The sequence below is a fragment of the Panthera onca genome, chromosome F1 (assembly GCF_046562875.1).
Source record: "Panthera onca isolate mPanOnc1 chromosome F1, mPanOnc1 haplotype 2, whole genome shotgun sequence".
Taxonomy (NCBI): domain Eukaryota; kingdom Metazoa; phylum Chordata; class Mammalia; order Carnivora; family Felidae; genus Panthera; species Panthera onca.
In genome coordinates, this window is record NC_138355.1 from 29,721,563 (window position 1) to 29,733,761 (window position 12,199).

Here is a 12,199-nt window from a genome sequence, read left to right on the forward strand (position 1 = left end):
GAAGAAAAGGCAACTAGACCACATTACTTCCCAATATACTAATAGTATGCTCCTTAAAGGAATGAATTCAATTGATTAGTAATTAGCATTTCCACAGCTGAGAAAAAGGGAAGCAGGAAGTAGAGGAACCACTGTTATTAGAACCTGTGCTCTGGAACCAGACTGCCAGGTTCAAACCTCAAACCTCAGATCCACCATCGAGTAGCTGGATACACTTGGGCTAATTATTTTTCTCTGTACCTCAGTGTCCTCACCTGTAAAATGGGGATGTTATAACTTATGTTATTGTGAGAATGGCATGAGTAATGTAAAATAGTATGTAGAGTATTTGGAACTTTGTCTAGGACCTAGAGGGTGCTCCATGAGTGTTGCTGTTGTTACCCACATTTCGCAGGAAGAAATGGAAGCCCAGGGAGGAAGATGATGCTTATTTTGCAATTACTCCACTAATACCACTTTCTATATTGATTGTTGGCAACCCTTTATCCAGTGATGGTGCTACAAGAACATTTCGAGTCAGTTCTAGCCAAACAATCTTCAGTTGCAGTGAGGACCTATATATATTTTTTAATATTTATGTATTTGTTTACTTATATTTATTTTTTTATTTTTTTAACGTTTTATTTATTTTTGAGACCGAGAGAGACAGAGCATGAACAGAGGAGGGGCAGAGAGAGAGGGAGACACAGAATCGGAAGCAGACTCTAGGCTCTGAGCCATCAGCCCAGAGCCCGACGTGGGGCTCGAACTCACGGACCGCGAGATTGTGACCTGAGCTGAAGTCAGACGCTTAACCGACTGAGCCACCCAGGCGCCCCTACTTATATTTATTTAGAGAGAGAGAGAGAAAGAGAGAGAGCGGGAGAGAGACAGAGAGAGAGGGAGACAGAATCCCAAGCAGGCTCCACACTATCAGCATAAAGCCCTACGACAGGCTCGAACTCACAAACCGTGAGATCACGACCTGAGCTGAAGTCAGAGGCTCAACTAACTGAGCCGCCCAGGCGCCCTTGCAGTGAAGTGAACACTGACACTGAGTGGGATATATAAAGACTACAAGCAGGTCAGCATAAGCTCAGGTTAGGTTTTGCCACTAAATCAATTTTGCAAACAAATAGAAAAGCTTTGGGCTTTCAGAGCTTTTTGGACACCAGAAAGGCAGACAAGGAATGGTGGACCTGGAATGAATGATGAGCTATGTTTCCCCCTTGTCCAGGCTGCTATGAACAGTTTGTACCCGGTCGCCTGGGGGGTTCAGTTGGTTCAGTGTCCGACTTCAGATCAGGACATGATCTCGCAGTTTGTGGGTTGAAGCCCCACGTTAGGCTCTGTGCTGACAGCTCAGAGCCTGGAGCCTGCTTTGGATTCTGTGTCTCCCTCTGTCTCTCTCTGCCCCTCCCCAACTCACACTGTCTCTCTCTCTCTCTCTCTCAAAAATAAATAAATGTTAAAAAAAAAATTTTTTTAAAGAGTTTGTATCTCATCAACGTTTGCTGAGCACTCACTGTTCTAAGCTGTTTACATGAATGGTCTCATTTGGTTCTCAGAACAACTATAAAGGATAAGCAACCAGCCCAAGGTCAAGCACCATTTGTGATTAGCTAACAAAGTTTCCCAGCCAGTGAGGCATTTTCAATCCAGTTGATCCTTGAACAACACAAAGGGTTCAGGCATCAACCCCCATGCAGTTGAAATCCACGTATAACTTCTGACTCCCCCCAAACTTAACTACTAATAACCTACTGTTGACTGGAAACTTCACCAATAACATACACAGTCAATTAACATATTTTATACCTTATATGTGATATATATGTGTTTTTACAATACAGTAAGGTAGAGAAAAGAAAATGTTGGAGTGTATGTGAAGTGTCTGGCACATAGTGAGTGCTGTGTGTTTGTTAAACAGATAGGGAAGTCACCCCCCTCCACTACTCCCTTACCTCCCCGCCTCCAGCAACCCCACCTCCAGGTCCCTCCTCCAGTAGGCAAAGACGTTTTCTCTGTTCAAATGCAATTTTCCAGCCCATTCTATTCCAGAGAGGGGAGAAACCCCGGGCGGGGGGGGGGGGGGGGGGGGAGAGTTGAGCCTCTTCCTTCTCACCCCTCCCTACCCTGCCCCACCTCCCAATATCCCAAGCCACCCACTTCTCTTTGTCTCTCTTTAAGCGAACCCGAGCCTTGTTCTGCCCCACCAGGCCCCCACAGACCGGGAGCCGCCCCCCCCCGCCCAGGTTCCAAAAAATGCTCCCTTCGCTTCACCTCCCCTCCCCAGCGCCCCCAGGAGCTCCACTGCCTGCTGGGGGCCTGGGCTGGCAGTAGGCGGGACGTGCGCCTGGAGCTTTGAGCTGTGACCCGAGCCCACACACCGCGGCCAGCTGCGCCACCCAGTGGCGAATTGCAGAATCGACGGCAGAGCAGGTCTGCAGAGCCTGGAGGTCCAGAGGAGGCCTCTGCAGGGGCAAAGGGAAAGAATGCAAAAGAAAGGGAAACAGGGCGGGTGGAAAGAATAGCACCAAAAAGCCTAGTGGTAGGCTCTAGATCACAGGAAGTAATTAATTCGGTCGGGAAAGCAGTGATCCCTTGGCAGGGCTGTCTGCAGGGGTGCTTTCACATCCCCCCACCCTACCTCAGGCTTCTCCTCCCACCAGAGAATACTTGGCTGGAAACTGAGGCTCCCTGACATCCCTGCCTCCCTCCTCCCTGCTGGTGAGGAGACCAAGACAGAGGGCTGTCGTGGCGCTGAGGCCAGGAGCAGCTTCCCTCCAGATCAGTGGAGCTTGGAGAGTCCAGATTCCTATCCCAGCTCCTCCCACCTCCATTCCACCAGCCTGTGCCTGCATTTCCACACCTGAGAAAAAGGATGATCAAAATAAACACCTCCTAACTCCCCCCACGTGGCGTGTGTGACACGCAAAGGACAGAATGCTGAGGAAAGCATTTGGAAGGACAAAACCATCACCAAAGTGTCTGATCCATAGGACTTTAGTAAGTAACCATGTGACGACAGGCCTTTACAAATACACTTGCTTAAGGTCCCTCAAGTCCTGACGATTAAAAACTCCTCATATGAGACATTTCTTTTTGGAGGGGAAAGAAAGGAACACAGAGTTGAGATCCAAAATTGCAAGGTTCCATATGAGAAATTTAAATGATCAAGAATGTCTTGATGATTTAACTATATAGAAGTAGAAGGCAGCTCGCTCTTTAGGAAAGCAGTGGAATAGGCATTATGATCCCCTAAAACATTTGGAAGATGAAGGAGAAGCCAAAAGAGTTGTCTAGGATCCTACTCAGAACCACTTCAAAGGTAGAATCGCAGAATCACGGGACCTGACCTTGGCCAGTGATGTCCCTGGCAGCGGTGGCTATCCAGATTGCAGGAACACCTTCCCTAGTCTACCTGCAGAGGCATATCCCCTGTATAAGAACAAATCTACCCGCTGGTCCCATTCTGATCTCAGAGGTGGAATCCAGGCCTCCTGACCATTGGTTCAGTGTCACAGAAACAAAGCTGTCCCCACTTCAGAGTCTAGCACCTGGAACCTCTAGGCAGGATAAGAGTTGATATCAGAGTCAGGGAGAGAAATCAGAAGCAGCCTGGCCCCAGACTCCACCCCAAAATGTAGCAGTGAGCCAACCACATTTATCCACAGCCTCTGTACTACGGGCAGGGTAAGAAGATCTGCTTTAGGAGAGAGGATTCTGGCAGCCTGGCCAGAAGCCCAGCACCTGTCAGGGCACACATGAGTTTGGCATTTCAGTTCCTCTGGTAAAGACACCTCTTAAAAGTCCCCTTTGCTACAGGGACCCTATGCAGGTCCTACTGGTCCCCTTCTCCCTTCCCCTCTTGTCCTCTCTCCCTAACCAGAGAGGTCACACTCATTGTCCTCACAGCCCGTGTGTTTCCACTTCCCAGGGATTTTGTCCTGATTGAGTCTGCTTCTCAGGCTTCTCTTCCCCTTAGCTCATATGCTGCTGTGCAACATCTCTTTCTTCTTGATGATTTTACAGAGAATCTTCCAGAATCTTTGGATGTGAACCTTGATAGACATTGCCCCTGAAGCCTCCAAGCCCAGTGGGTCGTCAGCATTTGTTGAGTATTGCTGTATGTGTATGTGTGTACTTGCATGGAGGCAGGGAGAGGGCTCCCTCTGAGGTCAGTTTCCACCCTGTCCAGAGGTCCCAGGTCTGGACCCTGAAGCAGGGGCAGACCCAAACCATCCCCCAGCTCATGCTGGCAGTACTTGTTTCTCATTAATTCAACAAGTCCCCATCACTTGCACCCGGTGTTCAGTGCTGTGCTGGGTATTGGGAGACTTCCTAGGCAAGACGAGATGCTCTCTCAGGACTCCCTCCCTACACGCCTCCACTGTCATTCTGTCCTAAGGAGAGGCAATGCTCATCTGACCAGTCATATACAAGGGCAGTGATTGGCCCATATTTGCCAGTGGGTGTGGTCACTATTCCTAAAATGTGGACTGGGGAGTGGCTGGCCTGGCCCTCCCTTCCATTCAGTTGGTACAGTTCCGTGGCCCAGGCTCTCTCCCTTGTTCTTCTATGTGACTGGCCAGAGCACAGAAAGAGGAGTAATTTGGAGAGAACAAGGCCCCCAGGCTCATCCCAGTTTGCCAAGTGAGGTGTGCTATCAAGTGTGACTCCTCTTTCTTCACTCCTCTTACTCTAGGTCACCATCTGAGACTTTGTGGGCAGTGCTTGCTGGGTTTTTAGGTCTGCCTGGGTCCTCTGGCCATAACACATTATTAGCCCCCTCCTACTGCCAATACCTTTAATAATAATACCCCATGCTCCGGAAGAAGCAGTTCAGCAGGTAAGTTAGAGTTAGACTGTGCTACAATTCAAGGTAAGAGCTAGAATATCAGAAGGTTGGGAAAGGCCTCACAGAGAGAGCAGAGTTTAAGATTGGCCTCGAAAGGTATATAGGACCCCACAGACATTTGGGGACATGGGAATAGGCATTCCAGGCAGAAGGAACTTGGCTGTGGTTGGAGAAGCATCAAGAGTCCAGTTTGGTGCTGGCTGCATGAATGTGAACAATGGAAGAAGATTCTGGAAAGTTAGGTAGATGCTACAGGCTGGAGTCCTGAAATGCTGGGACAAGACATTTCCCCCTAATTTAGTAAGGCACCTGGAGCCACTGAAAGCTACTGAGCAAAGAGGGCTGTGGTCAGGACTGAGCTCTAGAAAGAAGAATCTGGCAGAAGTGTATGGGATAGATTGGAGCCAAACAAGACAAGGGCAGGAGGACCAGTCAGGTGGCCTGTATGGTGACCCAGACAAGCAGAAGGTAAGGGTGGGGCAGTGGAACCAGAGCAGGGGCACCAGGGGGGAGGGCAAGCACAGAACCCAGAGGACTAGAACCTGAAAGAAGAGAGAAGACAGACTGTGGAGGGTTGCCAGAAGGGTCTCCAGGACGACAGGGGTGCCCTCCACCAAAAACAGGAGGTCAGGGAAGGTGGGGCTGGTTCGCCAAACGTAAGCTTGGCCACCTGCCCCTGGGCCTCTCTACCTCACCTCCTACCACTGCCCCAGGACCCGCCTCCAGTCCATGCCGGCATGGCTTTCCATCAATATCCAGAGTGTCTCTCGCTTCCACTTCCAGTCTCAGCTCAAGCACTGCCTCCTCCAGGAAGCCACCCCTGAGCCCCACTTCAAGGGCTTAGCTAAATCCCCTCTTGCTTACCTCCTCCCTAACACTGGTGCTGTGTGAACTACAATTGCTGGTTCACTGCTCTGTTTTCCCATCACCCCGAAGCCTTTTGAGGACAGGTGTTTATTTAACATGGAGGCAACAATGTTTATTGGGCACCTATTATGTTCTAGTGCCTGAGAACACACTGGGGAGTGAGTGCGGCCCCTGCTCACATGGCATGCTGGGTCTTGTGGAGGAAGCTGGGTCTTGTGACCAGTTAAACAGACTGTCCACACCACAGCGGGGGCATCCCTTCTTTGACTCTATCTCCTGCCCCTAGCAGGCCCTGGTCCAGAGAAGACTCTTTATAAATGATGGTTGAGTGAAGGAAGGACATGCTGATTTTGAAGTGTGGTGGGACATCCGGAAAGCAGCCAGGAACAGAGGGCTGAAGCTCAGGAGAGAGGAGAGCAGAAGGGATATTTTCAGAAGTTGGCCCACTCACCTGTGAGTTATACAGGTCGTGCTAAACTTAACATGTAGAGTGTGTGGGAGTCCCAGAGCTTACAGGGAACATGAAAATGAGGGAAATTCTGCATTCCTGAGCTGGCTTAAATTAACGGGGGACACAGCCGCAAGCCCAGCTGGGCTGCTCCCTCTCTGAACACATCAGTCAAAGAGAAAACGCTTACACCATGGATGTTCCTGCTCAAGAAAGCGCTAGAGTCCGTGGCTGAGGGAGGCTGCCTCGGTGCAGTGCCCCAGACAGCAAATCCTATCTCTGGGCTCCAGACCAACCAGTGATAATATTTTTCCTAGTTTAATGCAAGACTTCGGGTCCATCGGAATGCCTGTGGCACTAAGCAAATCTAATGGAGATCCCAAAGTGACATCAAATATGGAAAGGGCCTGTTTTGGGCATAGTTTCTGCTGGTCCTAAAAAAGAATTATCCACATTCCCAGTCAAGAGCTCCCCTTGTGGCTCCCTCTCTGGGAAGCCAGCCCACTGAGGCCCCCTTCCCTCTGCCTCACCCACCTCTGAAATGCACTTATCAGTGCTTAAAGCCAGACTACAGCTACCCACAGTCTCCAGCTGTCTGAAAACACTTTCAGGGAAACAGAACTTCCCCAGTCAGATGGCAGGGCTTGGCGTTGGAGAGGATTCCAGACTCTCCTCCTCTGAGCCCCTCCCCACCGCAGCCCACCTCTGTGGTGCCTATGACCTCCGGCTCATCCTCCAGCATCACATTCAGCATCTGGAATCCAGACTGAAGGCCTCGTGAAGGCAAGGGCCGTGTCGTTTTGCTCACTGTGGCATCCCCAGCATCTAGTACATCTCCTGGCGCACGGAAGGCCTTTTACAAGTATTTGTGACGTGCAGTCAACAAACTCTGAGCACCTCTCGTATAAGCTATAAAGATGTGCCCGTTGTGTTTTCTGCCTGCTGGACCTGTCCTTCCTAGGACACTGCGCAGAAAGGACAGCCAGGGGTCCTCCTACTGAGAGCCTGCTCTGCAGACGACATGGAGCATCCTGGGAAGTATTGGGCTCCGAGGAGCCCGTGTCCAGCGCCTTCGGCTCCCTCGGCCTCCCTCTGCCTGAGCGTGGGTCTAGCCAACACCCTCTCTTTAAACCTGCAATGAACACATGCCGGCCCCTCCCCTCCCCAGCTGTCCTGCTCCCCTCACCCCAGAGCCCCCTTGCCAAACATTCCTGGAAACATTCCAGAGGGCATCATCTCAGACAAGATAAATGGCATGGCTTCCTTACCAACCTGGGACACCTAAGCCTCCCAAATTACTTCTGCCTTTGTTCTAGACAATGAGGTGGGGAAGAATTCCTCACCCTCAAAAAGGGTTAGAGCACATTCTAGAAAGACAGACGGCCGGCTTGATCGCCAGCATACCTTTCCTCCAGTCCTCCAGTCCTGGCTCCCCCACTTATGTTCTGGTGACACTGGGAAAGTTCTGCATCTCTGTTGGCCTCAGTTTCCTCACCTATAAAATGGGGATGACATTAATAGTTCCTACTTCATTGGGATGAAGATTAAACAAAATAATCCATGTAAAGCACTTGGAAAAGTATGTGATACAAGATTAACTTTTATTATAATTATTACCTTTAGGTGCTATTATTATTACTGTTAACTATTATTATAATTATTTTCTTTAGTTCAGAAAGGGCCTCATCAGAAGGTGCTTACTTCAACACACACACACACACACGTGCACGCTCACGCACACTGGCTCCCTCTTCCCAGTCTAGGGTGGCTAATTAAACCAGAGCCCCCTGCCAGCAGGAGGCCCCTCCCCACCTACTTGTGAAAACACCTCTGCCAAATATCACGCTCTCCCCTCCTCCAACAAAAATGATTTTTTTTAAGATTTTATTTTTAAGTAATCTGTATACCCAACATGGGGCTCAAACTCACAACTCTGAGATCAAGACTCACATGCTCTTCCTACCGAGCCAGCCAGGTGACCTCAACAAAAATGGCATCATCCCACACCCTCCTATGCGCTATATAGGAATCACCATAGCCTGACTGCTGTAACATACAGTCTCCCAAGCCAAGGGCTCAATACAACACAGGCTGGTTTTTCATTCATAATCCTATATGTCAGGGGGAGGGATATTCTGCTTCATGAAATCATTCAGAAAACCAGGCTCCTTCCTAGTGGCTCCACCATCTTCCTGGGCCTTGGGGTCCCACCCGGGTCCTCTGCACCCACCCAGAAGGTGGGAAGAAAGCACACGGAAGTTTTAGGAATACAGACTTTAGGACCGTGCTGGGCAGGGGTGTGTGTCTGTTTAGCCTCTAGGGTTGGCCAGAAGCTCAGTCCCATAACACCACCTTACTGCCCTGGAAGCTCAGGAATAGTCTTTCCAAATGTCCAAGAGGAAAATAAAATCAGTTCGATGAACACAGCCTTCTGTATGACCTACTCCTGAAGCAGAGGCTTCTCTAGAAGGGAACTTGAATGTATTTTCTGAAGGACATGCTCTCAGAAAATAGCCCCAAAACAGGGCCCCAGGTGTCCCCCTCCAAGCCTACATCAGATGACCCATTGCACCTCAGCAGCCGAGGAGAAAGAAGGTGGTTTGGGAATGGAACAGAGCTGGACCCACCTCTCAGCTTTGTCTCTTCCTCAGACTTCTCACGCCTTCTGCATCAGCTTCCTCTTTTGCAAAGTGCAAGTGGTGACACAGGGTGGTGACCAGTTGGAGGGAACACATGTAAAAGGAGATCATGAAGGGAACATGGCCCCCCTCCTCCTCTTCTCCCATGCTCCGACCTCACGGCACCGTACAGGATTGAGATCAGGATGGTCTGTGAATGTATTTAAATAAACACAAAATCTGGAAACCCAAATCCCTCCCCGCCCCAACCAAAGCCAGCTTGATCCTTTTCATTCCTCCACCCCACCCCCAATCCCACACTTGTTGCTCTGACGCAGATGGCCTGTGGAGGCTGAGAACCAAACAGTATGGGGAACTGGTAGCTTCCTCAGCTCCTACAGATTCTATCCCTAATTGCAAACCCATTCGGGATATATTCTCAAACAAGAGGCTTTACACTAACCACTAGTTCCTAAACAAACAAAAAAAACAAAAATCGGGGCTCAAGCCTTGTTCCTCATTCCCCCACTGCTGGCTCCTGGCACACCTTGCTTTAAAACAATTACTTGGAAAACAAAGGGCAACACCCACTCTGTTCGCCCCTCTGATCGGAGCAGGAGTCATTGTTCTCCTAGCAACAGGACCTGCCCCAGCTGCACTGTGTTTGGTGCTTGGGTTACCCCAGCCAGCAGCAGGAGGGCGTGCACTGTTGCTAGGAGAATCTGAACTTGAGTTTAAATTTGCAACCTCTCTTCCCAGGCGCACCTTTTCCTCAGCTGCAAACAGACACCCACTCAACAGCAGGACCCACAGCCCTGGGCCCCACAAGGAAATCCCCAGCTCAGATAAGACTCATGTGCCTCTTTTCTTCCCCCCTCTTTTTTTTTTCTTTCTCTGTTGATTTTCAAACGGATCCAACAACCACACAAATAAACAAGAATTATGAAGAACTACCCATTAGACACTAACAACTGACCTACTGCCATGCACTGTTCTGGGGGACACAGCTAGGAAGAAAACAGGCAAGTCCTTGCACTTGCATCTGGAGGGAGGGGGGTGGTAAATAGTGAGATAACACATCGGTCAGGGTTCTCCAGACAAATGGAACCAGTAGGAAATACGTATGTGTGCATGTATACGTACGGGTATAGAGAGATTTATTTCAAGGAATTGGTTCATGTGATTGTGGGGACTGGCAAGTGAAATCTGTAGGGTAGGCTGGCAGGCTGGAAACTCAGGCTGGTGCTGAGGCTGCAGTCTTGAGGCAGAATTTCTTCTTCCACTGGGAAATTTCAGTTTTGCAGTTAAGACCTTTCAACTGATTAGATGAGGCCCACCCAAGCTAGAACGAGCATCTCCTTCCTTAAAGTTAACGGATTGTACATGTTCCCACATGCATAAAATGCCTTCACAACAGCAGTAGGTTAGTGTTTTATTGAATAACTAGGTACAACAGCCAAGCCAAGCTGACATGGAAATTAACCATGACAGCTACATATATACCCGTGTGGGGCAGTGATAAGTGCAACAGGGAAGGAGAAAGCAGGGTGATGGGGTCAGGGAGCCCCAGGCAGGGGGATGGCAGGAGACCCACTATGTGAAATACAGTATGTTGCTCAATATGAACCTGAATGAAAAATAAACACACCTAGGCAATGCACTCAGAAAGCAAAAACTCCTCACCCAGTTATGTATCACCTTAGTCGAGATTGTGCTGCATGGTCACCCAGACAGGAGATGCCCCTGGTAGAGCTCTCATTAGATTGCTTGACATCCAAAGCAAGCCTTACAGTCTCCAGGGCCTGTTCATTCTGCAGACATGAATGCCCATGCAACAGCCTCCTGGCGTCTACACTTGCTCCCTTCACTATCCTGCCTGGGTTCCTCAGGGTCCCGGGATGCTCTGGACAACAGGCCCTTCCAGCCCCCCAACCCCCACTCCGGCCTCCCACCTCTTCTCCCCTTATCTCATCACTTGCATGCCCCTCTTTCTGCAGCTCGGTTCCCAATACCCTTGGCCTGATTCTGCCTCAGGGTCTTTGCCCTTTCTGCTTCCATGGGCTGAAGGGTCTCCTCTTGGCCATTTCCTCAGCTTTCCCACCGGCATCCTGCTCAGAAAGGCCAACCGCTGGCTAAAATAGCACCTCCCTGTCACTCTCTGTACCTTAGCCTGTCTGCTTTGTCTTCACAGCACTTACCTTAAATATATATTTATTGGTTAATCATCTGTCTCCTCTCACTTGAATGCAGGGGCAGGAACTCTGGGTTTCATGTATACGTGTGGTGAAATAACATAAAATCTACCATTTAAGGTGTACAATTCCGTGACATTTCATACTTTTACAAGATTGTACAACCATCACCACCACCGAGTTTCAGAACATTCTCATCACCTCGAGAGGAAACTCCGGACCCATTAACCAGTCACTGTCCGTTCCTCCCACACACAGCCCCTAGCAATCACTAATGTGCTTTCTGTCTCCGTGGACTGTGGACATTTCATATAAACGGGATCATACCACATGTGGCTTTTTGTGTCTGACTTCTTTCACTTACCATAATGTTTTCGAGGCCCATGCGTGTTGTAGCTCAAAGCACTATTCTGTTTCTTTTATGGCTGGATACTACTCCATGTATGGATATGCCACGTTTTTTTAGCCATTGGTCAGCTGATGGACATTTGGGTCGTTTGTAACTTCCACTATTTTAAGTGATGTTGCAATGAATATTTGCATGCAAGTGTTTGTTTGAAGGGCACTCTGTTTTGATCACTCTGTGTCCCTGACCTGTGAACAGACCTGCACAGAGAAAGGCTCAATAATTAAAAGCTATGGACAGTTGTATCTTCAGATAAATAAAAGGCAAGGTTTGGGCATCTGATGTCCTCAAGCTTTAGGTCCCCCTCATCTGCCCTCTCTGCCACAGCCCAGGACTGACACCCCTGCATCTTCCTCTTCCCAAACCCACACTCGGGGTCTGCAGCCAAACCCCACCCAGCAGTGGGGCGGAGGTCCAGCTGGGCTCTTCCCCCACTGCCCAACTCCCCGGAAGTAAGCATACCCAGGCCATGGAGAGAAATAGGCCCTTCTGAATTCTCATGCAGCTCCAGGATGCCCCCAAAACAGAGCATCGCAATTAGAAGAAAGTCTCTGAAAAAGATAATATCGCTGGCATTGGCTTCCTCAGCTTGCCATAACTAAGTGCCACAACCTGGGTGGCTTAAAGCAACAGAAATTTGTTCTCTCATAGTTCCGGAGGCCGGACGTCTGAAATCAGGGTGCTGGCAGGGTCATACTCCCTCTGAGTTCTCTAGGGGAGGATCTTCCCTTGTCTCTTCCTAGCTGTGAGGGGTTTCCAGCAATCCTCGGCGTCCCTCTCTTACAAGGACACCAATCATATTGCACCAAGAGTGCTCCCTACTCTAGT

At 49.5% G+C, this 12,199-nt stretch overlaps 1 protein-coding gene across 14 annotated transcripts in view; it reads right to left on the bottom strand.

Annotated features, from left to right (window-relative positions):
- Window positions 1-11,208, bottom strand: part of LOC132686173 (uncharacterized) — a 95,071-nt gene extending 83,863 nt beyond the window's left edge. For 8 of the 14 annotated variants that reach the window (XR_014136424.1, XM_081791878.1, XM_081791875.1 and 5 more), the window contains exons 1-3: window positions 10,972-11,206; window positions 8,783-8,984; window positions 7,560-7,650 (exon numbers count right to left, since the gene is read on the bottom strand). The gene's annotated coding sequence lies outside the window, so the exon portion shown is untranslated. The other 6 variants (XM_081791881.1, XM_081791877.1, XM_078440849.2 and 3 more) reach the window with 5 other exon arrangements.
- Between the last annotated feature and the right edge of the window lie 991 nt (window positions 11,209-12,199).